This window comes from Eschrichtius robustus, chromosome X (assembly GCF_028021215.1).
Source record: "Eschrichtius robustus isolate mEscRob2 chromosome X, mEscRob2.pri, whole genome shotgun sequence".
Taxonomy (NCBI): Eukaryota; Metazoa; Chordata; class Mammalia; order Artiodactyla; family Eschrichtiidae; genus Eschrichtius; species Eschrichtius robustus.
The window spans coordinates 39,891,831-39,908,977 of NC_090845.1; the positions used below are offsets into that span (position 1 = coordinate 39,891,831).

Here is a 17,147-nt window from a genome sequence, read left to right on the forward strand (position 1 = left end):
CCTACAGTGGAAGCGCCAAGTCCGAACTGCTGGGCCGCCAGGGAATTCCTTCCCTTAAGCAGTCTTGACTTGCATTTACAGGGTATTTCAGTTATCTATTATGGCTCAACAAATGATTCCAAAACTCAGTGGCTTAAAACAGCAACCATGTTATTAAATTTCATGATTTTGTGGGTCTGGAATTTGGATATGGCTTGGCTGGGTGAGTCTTCTGTTCCATGTAGTGTCAGTGGAAGTCACTTGTTGGTATTCAGCTAGTGGATGGGCTGGTCTGGGAGGTCTGAGACAGCTTCACTCACATGTATGACACCTTGATCAGATGACTGGAAGGCTGGACTCAGCTGGGACTTGGGGCTAGGGCACCTACATGTGGCCTCTGTAGCATGGTGGCCTCAGGATAGTTAGATTTCTTATATAGCAGCTCAAGGTCCAAGAGTGAGTGATCTGGCAAACGAGACATATGCTGTGTGGGTTTTCATGACCCAGCCTTGAAGTCCCATTGTGTTACTTCTGCCATATTCTATTGGTTGAAGTGGTCATGAATCTTTGAGTCTTTCCATATTTAAGGGGAAGAATGATAAACCCCACCTGTAGATGGAAAGAGCATGAAATAATTTGTGGCTATGTTTTAAGACCACCACAAGTCCCTCTGGCAGAAGGATGTGCCTCCTTGATGACAGCTCAGATGATATGGATGCTAGGAAGCCCTGCCCTCCTAGGCCTAGCATTTCTTGGAGTGACGGAGGTTGCAGCATTCCATGGGGGTTGCATATTGGTGGGATGGGTTCCCCTACCTAGAGAGCAGATCTTGAGACCAGGACTTGGATGCAGGTAGTTTATTTGGGGAAGTGATCTCAGGGAACAGGAGTTGGAGACCGGGAAGAGTGAAACGGAAGGAGGAAAAGCCATCCCAGCATGCACTGTTGAGTTGGTCACACTGTGGGCTTTTAGGGCTCAGTCCTGCTGAGATCTTCTAAGTTGCTGTGTAGTTGCACCTGGGAATTGTCTGTCTGGAAGACAGAAGATAAATTCACCAACTCCCATCTCCCCTTGGTCAGGGGCTGCCCCACGGGATGTTGGCTTTCTCTTACTTCCAGCTCTACCCATGGGTAAATCTTGATGGGAGCCCATATTGTAACATCAGACAGATTCTGGGTCAGACAGCCAGACACACAGAGAGTTGAATTGAGGTGCTGTCAAATTATACATGCATGAAGATGGTTGCCATAGCAACAGATGGGGTAAAAGGTGGGCTGGGAGGATGTGAGATGGTTACAAGAGGTACCTGATATGCATGCACACGCTTGAACTTCCCCATTAACTAAACCAAGGATACAGGCTTTAAAGCAAGTGGCTACACAGCAGAAACAGATACAGTATAGCTTGTTTCAGTTTCTTCCCGTCCCGTGGATTCCCACCTGAGATGAAGATGCAATTGCCACCAGGAACATTCTCCTCAAGGCTCATGTCACTATTCTGGGAAAACTTACATCAGTAATCAATGAACTCCCGTTTGAGAAAAGATCTATACAGATCAGACTTTCCTGGTTCATGAACAAACAGCCCTAGCAAGGGCCATATCCTTATCCCAGAGGATAAACAACAGTCAGTGACCTGTTCAGGTGTTCCCAAACAATGCCCCTGCCCTCAGCTCTCCAGTGGGCAGGAAAACTCAATTACCACAGTGGCAGGCTAATAACCATTCTCCACTCTCTAGTCCTAAGAGGGGAGTTGACACTGATCATGGCTGGCGATGTTTATCATGGCATCTGCTTGACAGTATCAGGGGGCAACCAATGGATGGAATTGGAAGGAGCAAGGAGATCAGTGTAGTTTCAGAGGCCAATTTCAAGGCCGCTAGTGAGGGAGATAAGTTTTTCCTATTCTAAGTGAACCTACATGTGAAATCCATATTTCTGTATAAAAGAAGGATGGTTCATCTCTTTGCAAAAGAAGTCTCTAGGGGACTAATTTGCCTGTTGAGCTCCCCTGGGGCATTTTATTTGTGGTTTCATTTTATTGAAAGCATAGGACTGCATGGCGTGCTGTAATGGTTCTCAGAATGATTCTAGACCATGGATATTCTGTTTGAATGAAAGCTTTTGTGAAAGTTCAATAAGTGAATCATATGGAAAGGGCTGCTCAGCTTCAAGTGGGGGTAGAGACTTGTAATTGCAGATTCTTCTCTCAGTCTGTCTTCATTCCTCCACTTTCTTTGATCCTTGAGAGACAGCAACGTACCTTGTATAGCTCCTATTATCACGGTTTAGAAGTCTCTGATATGTAGTACAAATTAGGAATGTGTCCTGCTGCAAGCAATAGAAGATTGGACAACAGTGTGTTAAAGAAATAAGGAATTACTTTTTCATCCCTTATTGAGAAGTCTGGAAGCGGGTAAACACTATTGTTTCAGCAACCCTGGCCCTTTCTCTATTTCTGCTATGCTTATTCTATTGACTTGTTGCCTTATGGCTGCAAAAGAACTACAGCATCTCTGGGTGTCACATGAGTTCAAGGCAGAAAGAAAGTTGAAGGGGGAGATGTGTTTTTTTTTGCCTTCTGAGTTGCTGTTTATTTTTTGGGAGGGAGGGGGAAGTGACACATTACTAGACAACTGTCCTTTAGATCTCATTAGCCAGAAATAGCTCACAGCCCCATCATAGACCGCTGCTGACCAAAGGGCATTAGAGGGCCACTTAATCCAATAATGACTTATTTCCTGAAGCTAAGAAAGGGGTCTTTCCTCTCTGAAATCACAGAATCTCTGCCTGCTTCTTGAACAAATCCAGATCTTATTAGCAGGCAGGTAGGGAATGGAGAAGGGCAGTTGGATGGACAATTGGACAGATAACAAAATGTGTCTCTCAGAGCCAGTGGGCCAGCAAACTTGATTGTGAGTTCTAACTTGGGCACTTAACTGATTGTGAAACATTGGACAAGCCACTTGACATGGCCTGGCTGCAGTGACCTCATGTATAAATTGACAAAAGTGAACAAGTTGAGTGCCAAGTTTCCTTCTAGCTCCTATATTCAATGGTTCTGTGCAATTTTAATAACTTCCTCAATGTTCATGGCTAAACCAAAACTGGTTTGTAATTGAAACAGATGCCCTAATGGAGCTGTTCTGGCTCTAAGAACTGGCTGCTTATGTTTTCATGCAGTAGATTATGTGCTGTGAATTTCAAAGAAATTCCACTTTTTTTTTAAACTTTGAGGAAAAATCAGCTCTCTGTTCCCCTCCATTCCATAGTTAAATTTTATATTTGAATAGTACAGCTTTCTTCCATGTAATTCTTATTTAGTTTTTCTTGATAGAAAAAAGAAAAGAAAAATCAACCTTCCTATTTGGTATAAAGCTCCTTCTAAGTAACAGGAAATTATTACCTGCCCTCTGATTGATTGTCCAGTATTAAAATAAAGTAAATAAATGAAGTCTTAAAAAATATATAATTGCAATTACTGTTTGGCTGTATCGAGTATACAGTTTTCACCAGTTGTAAACAAAAGTAAAAGCTTAAGGTTCTGATTGGGTGATATACCTGTGGTTAGCACAGTGCCTGACTTTTGGTAATTATTCGGTAAGTGTTTTTTGGATCCCTGAATTATGATAAGAAGCATAAATGAGCCAGAATTGACTAGGGTAGAATTAATTCCTCAGAGTTAGATTTTCATAGTTTTAATATCCTTGATGTTATTAAGGAGGGCATTGGAAAAGGGCTTACTTGAAACATTTGATTGATAGCTTATATTATTTGTACATTAGTCAATATACAAAAGGAAGTCAGAAATAGTGCAGCATGCCAGTTCATTCACTGACTGTTTATTAAGTGTCCTCTAGGTGCCAAGCACTCTCGTAGATAGTGCAGTACAACAGTGAATGAGCGAGACCACGGTCCCTGCTCCCATGGAGCTGCACTCCAGTGGAGGAGACAGACAGTAAACAATAAGCAAAAACTATTTCAAGTAGTGATAAGAGTTACGAAGAAGATGGAACAGGATAATGTAATAGTGAGTGGGTGGGTGAGCAGCATTAGTTAAGGCAGTCATGGAAGGCTTTTCTGAAGACTTGACATTTGAGCTGAGACCATGTGAAGATCAGAGGGAACAGTAAGTGCAAATGCCCTTCGGTGGTAATGAGCCTGGTGTGTTTGAAGACCAGTAAGAAAGCCAGTGTTGCTCAAGTGTAGTGAACAAGGTTAGTCGGGAGAGGTGGCCAAGGGCCAACCTGTACGAAACCTTGTAGAACAAGGATATCATTCTAACTGCAATGAAAATCTATTTAGGATTTTAAGCGGGGGAAGGACATTACCTGCTTTAAATTTTTGTAAGATCTTCTATCTTCTGGGTGGAGAATGGATTAGAGGGGGCAAGACCCGACACATAGACGTCAGTTCGATAGCTATTGCAGCAGTTCCAGTGGGAGAAGATAATGCCTTATGAGCAGGGAGATGGGGAAAAGTAGATAGATTGGAGATCTATTTTGGAAGCACAGCAGTAGGACTTGCTAATGGATTGTATATGGGGGTTAGTGATAGAAGGAAAGGGATTAAGCGTGGCCTCTAGGTTTTCAGCTGAAGTGACTGGGAGGAAGGGGTGACTTTTTTCTGATAATCTGAAGAGGGTGGGGAGAAGCAGTTGGGGTGGGGGTGGTGGCTGACAGTCAGAAGTTCTGATTTAGAAATGTTAGATCTGAGGTGCCCCGCAGACATCTGCATCTTAAAAGTCTACTTTGAAGCAGGGGCTTTACAAAGGAGTCCTCTTAGGAATGCAATGGTTAAAGACAGAAGAAAAGCAGTAATCCTTAACAAACTCTCAATAACAGAATCTCCACAGTGCTGTGTCTCTCTCTTCTTAAGTAGGCAGAGATAACTGTTCCAACGTAATCTCCCTGATCAAGAAAAGAATTGAGAACACACATGTTTAAGACCTACGGTATGGGCTTCCCTAATCCCCTCTTCACCTTTTTGACCAGTCCAAGTGCTTACATCGGCAGAAAAATTTAAGCAGACAGAGGCAACTTTGTAGAGAAATGAATTGTGGGGAAGTCTGCTAGGATTACCAAGATTAATAGAAAAGAAAAGAACTGTCCTAAAATAAGCACAAGATAAAATACCAGAATGATACAGGGAACAGACCAGAAAAGAAAAAAACCCCCAAAACCTACGTTAGGTTTTCATTTTAATAAAGTAGAAATATGTAGGCAGGAAATTATTTTTGAAAAATTTTCACTTGGTGAAGCTGTGCAAATAAAATCTACATACTTTTAATTATAAATGGAACAGAAAGGATTTTGTGTGTCTCTAAATTTAGGATCTGAGTTTTATGCTCTTGATGTGGGTAGAAGGTGTGAGTGCTAGAATGTGCCAGGTCTGTGACCTCACAGGCCCCTATAAATTTTTTTTTTTTCAATTTAAACATTTACTAAGGGCCTTCTATATGCTAGATACTATACTAGGTATTTTTTAAAATATCTTTATTGGAGTGTTACAGTGTTACAGTGTTGTGTTAGTTTCTGCTGTATAACAAAGTGAATCAGTTATACGTATACATATATCCTCATATCCGCTCCCTCTTGTGCCTCCCTCCCACCCTCCCTATCCCACCCCTCTAGGTGAACACAAAGCACGGAGCTGATCTCCCTGTGCTATGCGGCTGCTTCGCACTAGCTATCCATTTTACATTTGGTACTGTATATATGTCAATGCTACTCTCTCACTTCGTCCCAGCTTACCATTCCCCCTCCCCGTGTCCTCAAGTCCATTTTCTAGTAGATCTGGTTTTTATTCCCGTCTTGCCCCTATGTTCTCCATGACCTTTTTTTTTTTTTTAGATTCCATATATATGTGTTAGCATGCGGTATTTGTTTTTCTTTTTCTGACTTACTTCACTCTGTATGACAGACTCTATGTCCATCCACCTCATTACAAATAACTCAGTTTCGTTCCTTTTTATGACTGAGTAATAGTCCATTGTATATATGTGCCACATCTTCTTTATCCATTCATCTGTCGATGGACATTTACTTTGTTTCCATGTCCTGGCTATTGTAAATAGTGCTGCAATGAATATTGTGGTACCTGTCTCTTTTTGAATTATGGTTTTCTCAGGATATATGCCCAGCAGTGGGATTGCTGGGTCATATGGTAGTTCTATTTTTAGTTTTTTAAGGAACCTCCATACGGTTCTCCATCGTGACTGTATCAATTTACATTCCCACCAACAGTGCAAGAGGGTTCCCTTTTCTCCACACCCTCTCCAGCGTTTATTGATTCTAGATTTTTTGATGATGGCCATTCTGACCGGTGTGAGATGATATCTTATTATAGTTTTGATTTGCATTTCTCTAATGATTAATGATGTTGAGCATCCTTTCGTGTGTTTGTTGGCAATCAGTATATCTTCTTTGGAGAAATGTCTATTTAGGTCTTCTTCCCATTTTTGGATTGGGTTGTTTGTTTTTTTGATATTGAGCTGCATGAGCTGCTTGTAAATCTTGGAGATTAATCCTTTGTCAGTTGCTTCATTTGCAAATATTTTCTCCCATTCTGAGTGTTGTCTTTTGGTCTTGTTTATGGTTTCCTTTGCTGTGCAAAAGCTTTTAAGTTTCATTAGGTCCCATTTGTTTATTTGTCTTTTTATTTCCATTTCTCTAGGAGGTGGGTCAAAAAGGATCTTGCTGTGATTTATGTCAAAGAGTGTTCTTCCTATGTTTTCCTCTAAGAGTTTTATAGTGTCTGGTCTTACATTTAGGTCTCGAATCTGTTTTGGGTTTATTTTTGTGTATGGTGTTAGGGAGTGTTCTAATTTCATTCTTTTACATGTACTTCTCCAGTTTTCCCAGCACCACTTATTGAAGAGGCTGTCTTTTCTCCACTGTATATTCTTGCCTCCTTTATCAAAGATAAGGTGACCATATGTGCATGGGTTTATCTCTGGGCTTTCTATCCTGTTCCATTGATCTATATTTCTGTTATTGTGCCAGTACCATACTGTCTTGATTACTGTAGCTTTGTAGTATAGTCTGAAGTCAGGAAGCCTGATTCCTCCAGCTCCGTTTTTCTTTCTCAAGATTGCTTTGACTATTCGGGGTCTTTTGTGTTTCCATACACATTGTAAACTTTTTTGTTCTAGTTCTGTGAAAAATGCCATTGGTAACTTGATAGGGGTTGCATTGAATCTGTAGATTGCTTTGGGTAGTAGAGTCATCTTCACAATGTTGATTCTTCCAATCAAAGAACATGGTATATCTCTCCATCTGTTTGTATCATCTTTAATTTCTTTCATCAGTGTCTTATAGTTTTCTGCATACTGGTCTTTTGTCTGCTTAAGAAGGTTTATTCCTAGGTATTTTATTCTTTTTGTTGCAGTGGTAAATGGGAGTATTTCCTTAATTTCTCTTTCAGATTTTTCATCATTAGTGTATAGGAATGCAAGAGATTTCTGTGCATTAATTTTGTATCCTGCTACTTTACCAAATTCATTGATTAGCTCTAGTAGTTTTCTGGTAGCATCTTTAGGGTTCTCTATGTACAGTATCATGTCATCTGCAAGCAGTGACAGTTTTACTTCTTCTTTTCCGTTTTGGATTCCTTTTATTTCTTTTTCTTCTCTGACTGCTGTGGCTGAAACTTCCAAAACTGTGTTGAATAATAGCAGTGAGAGTGGGCAACCTTGTCTTGTTCCTGATCTTAGAGGAAATGGTTTCAGTTTTTCACCATTGAGAGTGATGTTGGCTGTGGGTTTGTCATACATGGCCTTTATTATGTTGAGGTAGGTTCCCTCTATGCCAACTTTCTGGAGAGTTTTTATCATAATTGGGTGTTGAATTTTGTTGAAAGCTTTTTCTGCATCTTTTGAGATGATCATATGGTTTTTCTCCTTCAATTTGTTAATATGGTGTATCACATTGATTGATTTGCATATATTGAAGAATCCTTGCATTCCTGGGATAAACCCCACTTGATCATGGTGTATGATCCTTTTAATGTGCTGTTGGATTCTGTTTGCTAGTATTTTGTTGAGGATTTTTGCATCTGTGTTCATCAGTGATATTGGCCTGTAGTTTTCTTTCTTTGTGACATCTTTGTCTGGTTTTGGTATCAGGGTGATGGTGGCCTCGTAGAATGAGTTTTGGAGTGTTCCTCCCTCTGCTGTATTTTGGAAGAGTTTGAGAAGGATAGGTGTTAGCTCTTCTCTAAATGATTGATAGAATTCGCCTGTGAAGCCATCTGGTGCTGGGCTTTTGTTTGTTGGAAGATTTTTAATCACAGTTTCAATTTCAGTGCTTTTGATTGGTCTGTTCATATTTTCTATTTCTTCCTGGTTCAGTCTCGGAAGGTTGTGCATTTCTAAGAATTTGTCCATTTCTTCCAGGTTGTCCAGTTTATTGGCATATAGTTGCTTGTAGTAATCTCTCATGATCCTTTGTATTTCTGCAGTGTCAGTTATTACTTCTCCTTTTTCATTTCTATTTCTATTGATTCGAGTCTTTTCCCTTTTTTTCTGGATGAGTCTGGCTAATGGTTTATCAGTTTTGTTTATCTTGTCAAGGAACCAGCTTTTAGTTTTATTGATCTTTGCTATTGTTTCCTTCATTTCTTTTTCATTTATTTCTCATCTGCTCTTTATGATTTATTTCCTTCTGCTAACTTTGGGGTTTTTTTGTTCTTCTTTCTCTAATTGCTTTAGGTGTAAGGTTAGGTTGTTTATTTGAGATGTTTCTTGTTTCTTACGGTAGGATTGTATTGCTATAAACCTCCCTCTTAGAACTGCTTTTGCTGCATCCCATAGGGTTTGGGTCATTGTGTTTTCATTGTCATTTGTTTCTAGGTATTTGTTGATTTCCTCTTTGATGGCTTCTGTGATCTCTTGGTTATTAAGTAGTGTATTGTTTAGCCTCCATGTGTTTGTATTTCTTACAGATTTTTTCCTGTAATTGATATCTAGTCTCATAGCATTGTTGTAAGAAAAGATACTTGATACGATTTCAATTTTCTTAAATTTACCAAGGCTTGATTTGTGACCCAAGATATGATCTATCCTGGAGGATTATCCATGAGCACTTGAGAAGAAAGGGTATTTTGCTGTTTTTGGATGGAATGTCCTACAGATATCAACTAAGCCCATCTTGTTTAATGTGTCATTTAAAGCTTGTGTTTCCTTATTTATTTTCATTTTGAATGATCTGTCCATTGGTGAAAGTGGGGTGTTAAAGTCCCCTACTATGATTGTGTTACTGTCGATTTCCCCTTTTATGGCTGTTAGTATTTGCCTTATGTATTGAGGTGCTCCTATGTTGGGTGCATAAATATTTACAATTGTTATGTCTTCTTCTTGGATTGATCCCTTGATCATTATGTCTTGTCCTTCTTTGTCTCTTGTAATAGTCTTTGTTTTAAAGTCTCTTTTGTCTGATGTGAGAATTGCTACTCCAGCTTTCTTTTGATTTCCATTTGCATGGAATATCTTTTTCCATCCCCTCACTTTCAGTCTGTATGTGTCCCTAGGTCTGAAGTGGGTTTCTTGTAGGCAGCATATATACAGGTGTTGTTTTTGTATCCATTCAGCCAGTCTTTGTCTTTTGGTTGGAGCATTTAATCCATTTACATTTAAGGTAATTATTGATATGTATGTTCCTATTACCATTTTCTTATTTGTTTTGTGTTTGTTATTGTAGGTCTTTTACTTCTCTTGTGTTTCCTGCCTAGAGAAGTTCCTTTAGCATTTGTTGTAAAGCTGGTTTGGTGGTGCTGAATTCCCTTAGCTTTTGCTTGTCTGTAAACGTTTTAATTTCTCTGTCAAATCTGAATGAGATCCTTGCTGGGTAGAGTAATCTTGGTTGTAGGTTTTTCCCTTTCATCACTTTAAATATGTCCTGCCACTCCCTTCTAGCTTGGAGAATTTCTGCTGAAAGATCAGCTGTTAACCTTATGGGGATTCCCTTGTATGTTATTTGTTGATTTTCCCTTGTTGCTTTCAATAATTTTTCATTGTCTTTAATTTTTGTCAATTTGATTACTCTGTGTCTTGGCGTGTTTCTCCTTGGATTTATCCTGTATGGGACTCTCTGTGCTTCCTGGGCTTGATTATCTATTTCCTTTCCCATATTAGGGAAGTTTTCAACTATAATCTCTTCAAATATTTTCTCAGTCCCTTTCTTTTTCTCTTCTTCTTCTGGGACCCCTATAATTCGAATGGTAGTGCGTTTAATGTTGTCCCAGAGGTCTCTGAGACTGTCCTCAATTCTTTTCATTTTTTTTTTCTTTATTCTGCTCTGCAGTAGTTATTTCCACTATTTTATCTTCCAGGTCACTTATCCGTTCTTCTGCCTCAGTTATTCTGCTCTTGATTCCTTCTAGAAATTTTTAAATTTCATTTATTGTGTTGTTCATCATTGTTTGTTTGCTCTTTAGTTCTTCTAAGTCCTTGTTAAACTTTTCTTGTATTTTCTCCATTCTCTTTCCGAGATTTTGGATCACCTTTACTATCATTACTCTGAATTTTTTTTCAAGTAGTCTGCCTATGTCCTCTTCATTTGTTTGGTCTGGTGTGTTTTCACCTTGCTCCTTCATCTGCTGCATATTTCTGTGTTTTCTCATTTTGTTTAACTTACTATGTTTTGGGTCTTCTTTTTGCAGGCTGCAGGTTCATAGTTCCCGTTATTTTTGGTGTCTGCACCCTGTGGTTGAGGTCGGTTCAGTGGCTTTTGTAGGCTTCCTGGTGGAGGGGACTGGTGCCTGTGTTCTGGTGGCTGGGGCTGTATCTTGTCCTCCTGGTGGGCAGAGCTGCGTCTGGTGGTGTGTTTTGGAGTGTCTGTGACCTTAGTTTGACTTTAGGCAGCCTCTCTGCTAATGGATGGGGTTTTGTTCCTGTCTTGGTAGTTGTCTGGCATGGGACTTCCAGCACTGGACCTAACTGGGCATTGGGTGGAGCTGGGTCTTAGTGTTGAGACGAATATCTCTGGGAGAGCTCTTGCTGATTGATATTACGTGGGGCTGGGAGGTTTCTGGTGGTGCAGTCTCGTGGACTCAGCCCTCCCACGTTGGAGGCTCAGGCCTGACATCCAGCTGGAGCACCAAGACCTGCCAGCCACACAGCTCAGGAGAAAAGGAAGAAAGGTTAAAACAAACAAAACAAAACAAAATATGTACAGAGAGAACCCTAGGACAAATGGTAAAAGCAAACCTATGCAGAGAAAATCACACAAGGAAGCATACACATACACACTTGCAAAAAGAGGAAAAGGAAAAAATATATATATATAGTAAAAAAAAAAAAAAAAAAAGGAAGAGAGCAACCAAACCAATAAACAAATCCACCCATGACAGTAAGCTCTAAATACCAAACTAAGATAAACATAAAACCAGAAACAAATTTGACGCAGAAAGCAAACCCCAAGTCTACAGTTGCTCCCGAAGTCCTCGGCCTTAATTTTGGGAACATATGTTGTCTCGTCAGGTATTCTTCAGGTGTAGTGTTTATCAAGTTGATTGTGGGGATTTAATCTGCTGCTCCTGAGGCTGCACAGAGAAATTTCCCTTTTTCTTCTTTGTTTGCACAGCTCCTGGGTTTTACCTTTGGTTTTTGCCCTGCCTCTGTGTGTAGGCCACCCTCAGGAATCTGTTCCCCACCCAGACAGGAGGGAGTTAAAGCAGCAGCTGGTTAGGGTTCTCTTGCTCACTCGGGCACTGGGGAGGGAGGGGTACGGTAGTCATGGAATGCATTGCGAGCCTGAGGTGGCAGAGGCTGAGGTGACCTTGCAACAGCCTGAGGCACGCCATGTTTTCTCCTGGGGAAGTTGTCCCTGGATCATGGGGCCCTGGCAGTGGCAGGCTGCACAGGTTCCTGGGGGTGGTGTGGAGAGTGACCTGCGATTGCACACAGGATTCTTGGTGGCGGCGCCCACAGTGTTAGCAGTTCATGCCGGTCTCTGGGGTCTGAGCTGATAGCCGCAGCTTGTGCCCATCTCTGGAGCTCGCTTAGGCGGTGCTCTGCCTTCTGTGGACACACTGGGAAGGAATCCCCTCTCCTCACACACCCCGAAACAAAGGTCTCTTGCCTCTCTGGCAGGTCCAGACTTTTTCCCGGACTCCCTCCTGGCTATTTGTGGCGCACTAGTCCCCTTCAGGTTGCGTTCACGCAGCCAACCCCAGTCCTCTCCCTCGGATCTGACCTCTGAAGCCCGAGCCTCAGCTCCCAGCCCCCACCTGCCCCGGCGGGTGAGCAGACAAGCCTCTCGGGCTGGTGAGTGCTGGTCGGCACCGATCCTCTGTGTGGGAATCTCTCCGTTGCCCTCTGCACCGCTGTTGCTGCGCTCTCCTCCGTGGTGCCAAAGTTTCCCCCCTCCGCCACCCGCAGTCTCTGCCCGCAAAGGGGCTTCCTAGTGTGTGGAAACCTTTCCTCCTTCACAGTTCTGTCCCACTGGTGCAGGTCCCATCCCTATTCTTTTGTCTCTGTTTTTTCTTTTTTCTTTTGCCCTACCCAGGTACGTGGGGAGTTTCTTGCCTTTTGGGAGGTCTGAGGTCTTCTGCCAGCGTTCAGTAGGTGTTCTGTAGGAGTTGTTCCACATGTAGATGTATTTCTGATGCATTTGTGGGGAGGAAGGTGATCTCCATATCTTACTCCTTAGCCATCTTGAAGGTCTGTCCCTTATAAAGTATCTTGAGGTGGTATTAAGGCAAGGTGAGTTTGATACTGGCCTACCCATGATACTCTAGTCCTAGGTAAATGAGATTTTTCTTAGAATCTCTTGGTTTCTGGGTTTGTTGCTAAGAATTCTGTTTTGGCGCACTTTATTCAGGCAAATGGATTGCTTCTCTCTTTTCCTGCCATCCCCATGGCCAGGTTCTGGCTAATGCACACTTGATTAGGGGCCATTCACTGGGTGACCCACTCGGGCTGGCTTTTAGCTCTCTCTTCCTCCTTCCTCTTGTGGGTGAAGGGCTGTAGAGTGAGTGGATAACCAGGCTGTCAGGCACTTGACTTTGACGGACTGGTCTACAGAGATCTTCAAAGTTTCTCTAGAGTCTCATCTCAATGTGACATTTACACGTTTTATAAGTAGTAGTGTTTTTTTTTTAAATTGTGAGTGGTGATCCATGAATATGTCATGAAATGGAGTTAGTGGTATTGCCCAAGATATTAAAGAGTACAATAAGATAAATAGAATAAAAATATCAGTGTGCATTGTGCATAGTAAGGTTAAGTATTGTTTCATGGAGCTTCACTTGTAGGTAAACTTGTACGTCCTGGATTATGATGTAGAATGTATTTTTTACTCGCAACTTGTGGTTAAAAAGAAAGTTTGAGAAAGACTGCCCTAGAGTGTAGGGGCTGAGAATGTAGCCTCTGCAGTTAGAAGGCTTATAGAGAAGAATCTCAGCTTCATAATTATCAGATGCCTGACAGTGGGCAAGTTTTATAACCTCTTCGGGCCTCAGACTCCTCATCTGTAAAGTAGTGATAAAGATAGATCCTGACTCAAAGGGTTATGTTTGTTGAGAGGGTTGAAGCCCTGACTACAATGACTGACACACAATAAGTAGCAATTGTTATGATTATCTATGAAAGTTGGTTGTTAATTTGTTGTGAGTGTGTGTGGCAGGAGAGTGTAATTAAAATGAGTCATATGAGCCTGTTTCCAGTGTAGTAAATGGCTACAGACTGGTTGAGTCCTTCTTAAGCCCCTGGATTCACTATTGGTCTTCTATGTGGAATGACATCTGATACCTTATTTTGAAACACTTGTTTGAAAATCAAGACTCCCTCAATGGGAAATACTTCTTAAGATCTTTAGAAAAGCATAAATTGTACTTTGATTTCTATTTCCCTTTCCCAAAGGAATAAGATTAAGAGTAATAGATGCAGTGATTGGGTAGGGAAACCTCCTGGTATGGGAAGCACAGGGCTGTGCCCCTCTTGCTCCCTGTAAGGTCTCTCTTTGTTGAAATCAGCCTTCTGCTGCTAGGAATTAATTTCTTCAGGCTGTGCTTCTAGTAAACTCATTCACACTAAGCTGTTCTGGGGGTGCTTAACATGTTTATTTGTAATTTATTTAGGGATAGCCTTTCCTGGTAATGGTTGCGTTTATTTTTTTAAACAGATTTATTAAAGCGTAATTTACATACCCTGAGTTCACTCCTTTTAAGTGTACAATTCAGTGATTCTTGAATGAAGAATTCAATGATTGCTGAATTTATAGAGTTGACTAAAGATCACCACAATCCAGTTTTGGAACACTTCCATCACCTCCAAAAGATCTCTCATGCCCATTTGTAACCCTTCCACCTCCAGCCCTAGGCAACCGTTAATCTGCTTTTTGTATTTATAGATTTGCCTTTTTTGGACATTTCATCAGAATGAAATCATATCGTGTATATGGTCTTTTGGGTCTGGCTTCTTTCACTCAGCATAATGTTTTTTGAAATTCAGCCACATTGTAGCATGTATAAGAACTTCATCGCTTTTTATTGCCTGATAGGATTCTACTGTATGGATATACATTTGTTTCTCCATTGCCAGTTGATGGATATTTGATTGTTTCCACCTTTTGCCCATTATGAATAATGGTGCTATGAACATGTATGTACAAGTCATTGTATGGATGTATGTTTTTATTTCTCTTTCATAAATAACCAGGAGTGGAGTTGATGAGTCATATGCTAAAGGAAGAGTCTAGTTTCTGTATATCCTTGCCAACACTTATTACTGTCTATCTTTTTTGATGATAGCCATTCTAGTGGGTGTGAAATGATAGCTCATTGTAGTTATAATTTGAATTTCACTAATGAATAATGATGTTGAGCATCTTTGTACATATTTATTATTTATAGGTTTCTTTGCTGAAATGTCTATTCAAATCTTTTGCCAAAAATTTAACTGGGTTGTTTGTCTTTTTACTGTTGTGTTGTAAGAGTTCTATACATACTCTGGATACAAATCCTTTATCAGATATATAATTTACAAATATTTCCTCTCAGTTTGTGGCTTGTCTATTAATTTTCTTAAAAGTGCCTTTTGAAGAGCAAAGTTTTAAATTTTTATACAGTGCAATTTATCATTTTTCTTTCATTGATTGTATTTTTGATGTTGTATCTAAGAACTCTTTGCCTAGATCGAGGTCATAAAGTTTTTCTCCTGTATTTTCTTCTGAAAGTTTTATACTTTTACCTCTTCATTTTAGGTCTATGATGCACTATGAGTTAATTTTTGTGGATAGTGTGAGGAAAGCATCTAAATTCATCTTTTTTCATGTGGATATCCAGTTGTCCCAGTGCCTTTTGTTGAAAAGATTTTTGTTTCTCTATAAAATTGCATTGATACATGCAGGTCTAAGAAATAATACAGAGTGGTCCGTGGTACACTTTGGCTAGTTTTCTGCAACGGTAACATTTTGTAAAACTACAGTATAATATTATAACCTGGGTATTGACATTGATATGATCCATAGCTCTTATTCAGATTTTCCTAGTTTTATTTATACTCATTTGTGTGTGGGGGGGGGGTGGAGTGGGGGACCATAACTTTATTAAGTCCTATACAGTTTTGTCACCTGTGTAGGTTGGTGTATCCACCACCACAGTCAAGGAACTGAACAGTTTCAACACCACAAGGATCACTCCTGTTGCCCTTTTATAACCACTCCCACTTCCCTGCCACCACCACCCTTGCCCCTCCCTGACCCTTGGCAAACACTAATCTGACCCCTGTTTCTAAAATTTCATCATTTCAAAAATGTTATATAAAGGGAACCATGTGTTATGTAACAATTTGGGATTGGCTTTTTTCACTCAAAAAAATATGGAGCACTTTAAATTTGCATATCATCCTTGCAAAGGGGCCATGCTAATCTTTTTCATCTCATTGCCATTTTCATGTATGTGATGCCAAAGTGCATATAATCATTTATTTTTTAATGTAGGTATTGATGTATTTGTATCATATCTCTCGATTTTTATTTATTTTCTATGTATCATGTCTTTTTGTTCCTGTATTCCTCCTTTATTACCTTTTTTTGTATTAAATAATTTTTTTCTAGTGTCCCCTTTAAATTCCTTTGTTTTTAATTTTTTGGAATGATTTTCTTAGTGCTTCTTCTGGAGGAATTATAATATGCTTCTAAACTTAAAAACAATCTATTTCAGATAATGCTAACTTAATTCCAGTAAAATATAGAAACTGCTCCAATATTGCTCTATTGCCTCCCCCTTCCTTTGTGATACTATTGTCATATGTATTACTTCTTTATATGCTATATTCCTCCAATTATAGCTATTCTTTATGCGATTCTTTTTTAAATATGTTAAGAGAAGAAACGAGAAAAACTCTCTTTATTCTATCTTTTTTATTTAACTACATAATTACCTTTATTCATACGCTTTATTTCTTTGTGTGAATTTGAATTACTGTCTAGTGCCATTTCTTTTCAGCCTGAAGAATTTCCTTTAGTATTTAGTATTCTTTATACGGCAAGTCATCTTTATCTGGGAATGTCTTTATTTTGCCTTCATTTTTGCTGGACATGAGATTCTTGGTTGATTTTTTTTTTCTTTCAGTACTTTGAATATGTCACCCTCCTGCTTTCTGGGCCTCCACCGTTTCTGGTGTTAAACTATTGAGTCCCCTCCCCATTGTATGTGATGGATTGTTTTTCTCTTGCTACTTTCAATATTTTCTCTTTTTCTTTGGCTTTCAACACTTCAACTATGACGTATCTCAGTGTGGATTTCTTTGTGTTTTTTTCTACTTGGAGTTCACTGAGCTTCTTGAATGTGTAGATTAATGTTTTTGATGAAGTTTGATAACGTTTTTGGCCATTATGTCTTCAAATGTTCCTTTCTACCCCTTTTTCTCTCTCTTCTTCTTGGACTCCATGTACGCTTATGTTGGTATACTTAATGATGTCTCACAGATCTCTCAGATTCTGCTAATATTTCTTCATTATGTTTTTTTTCAGTTCTTTGGATTGGACAATTTCTATTGATTTACCTTCAAGTTTGCTGATTCTTTCTTCTGCCAGCTTAAGTCTGTTGTTGTGTCCCTCTAGTGAATTTTTCCTTTCAGTTATTGTAGTTCTAAACTCCAGAATTTCAAAATGGTCCTTTTAAAATAATTTTTGTCTCTTTATTGGTATTCTGTATTTGATGAGT

At 39.8% G+C, this 17,147-nt stretch overlaps 1 pseudogene; it reads right to left on the reverse strand.

Annotated features, from left to right (window-relative positions):
* Positions 1-15,792: 15,792 nt before the first annotated feature.
* On the reverse strand, positions 15,793-15,893 carry LOC137757502 (U6 spliceosomal RNA; annotated as a pseudogene).
* Positions 15,894-17,147: the final 1,254 nt, after the last annotated feature.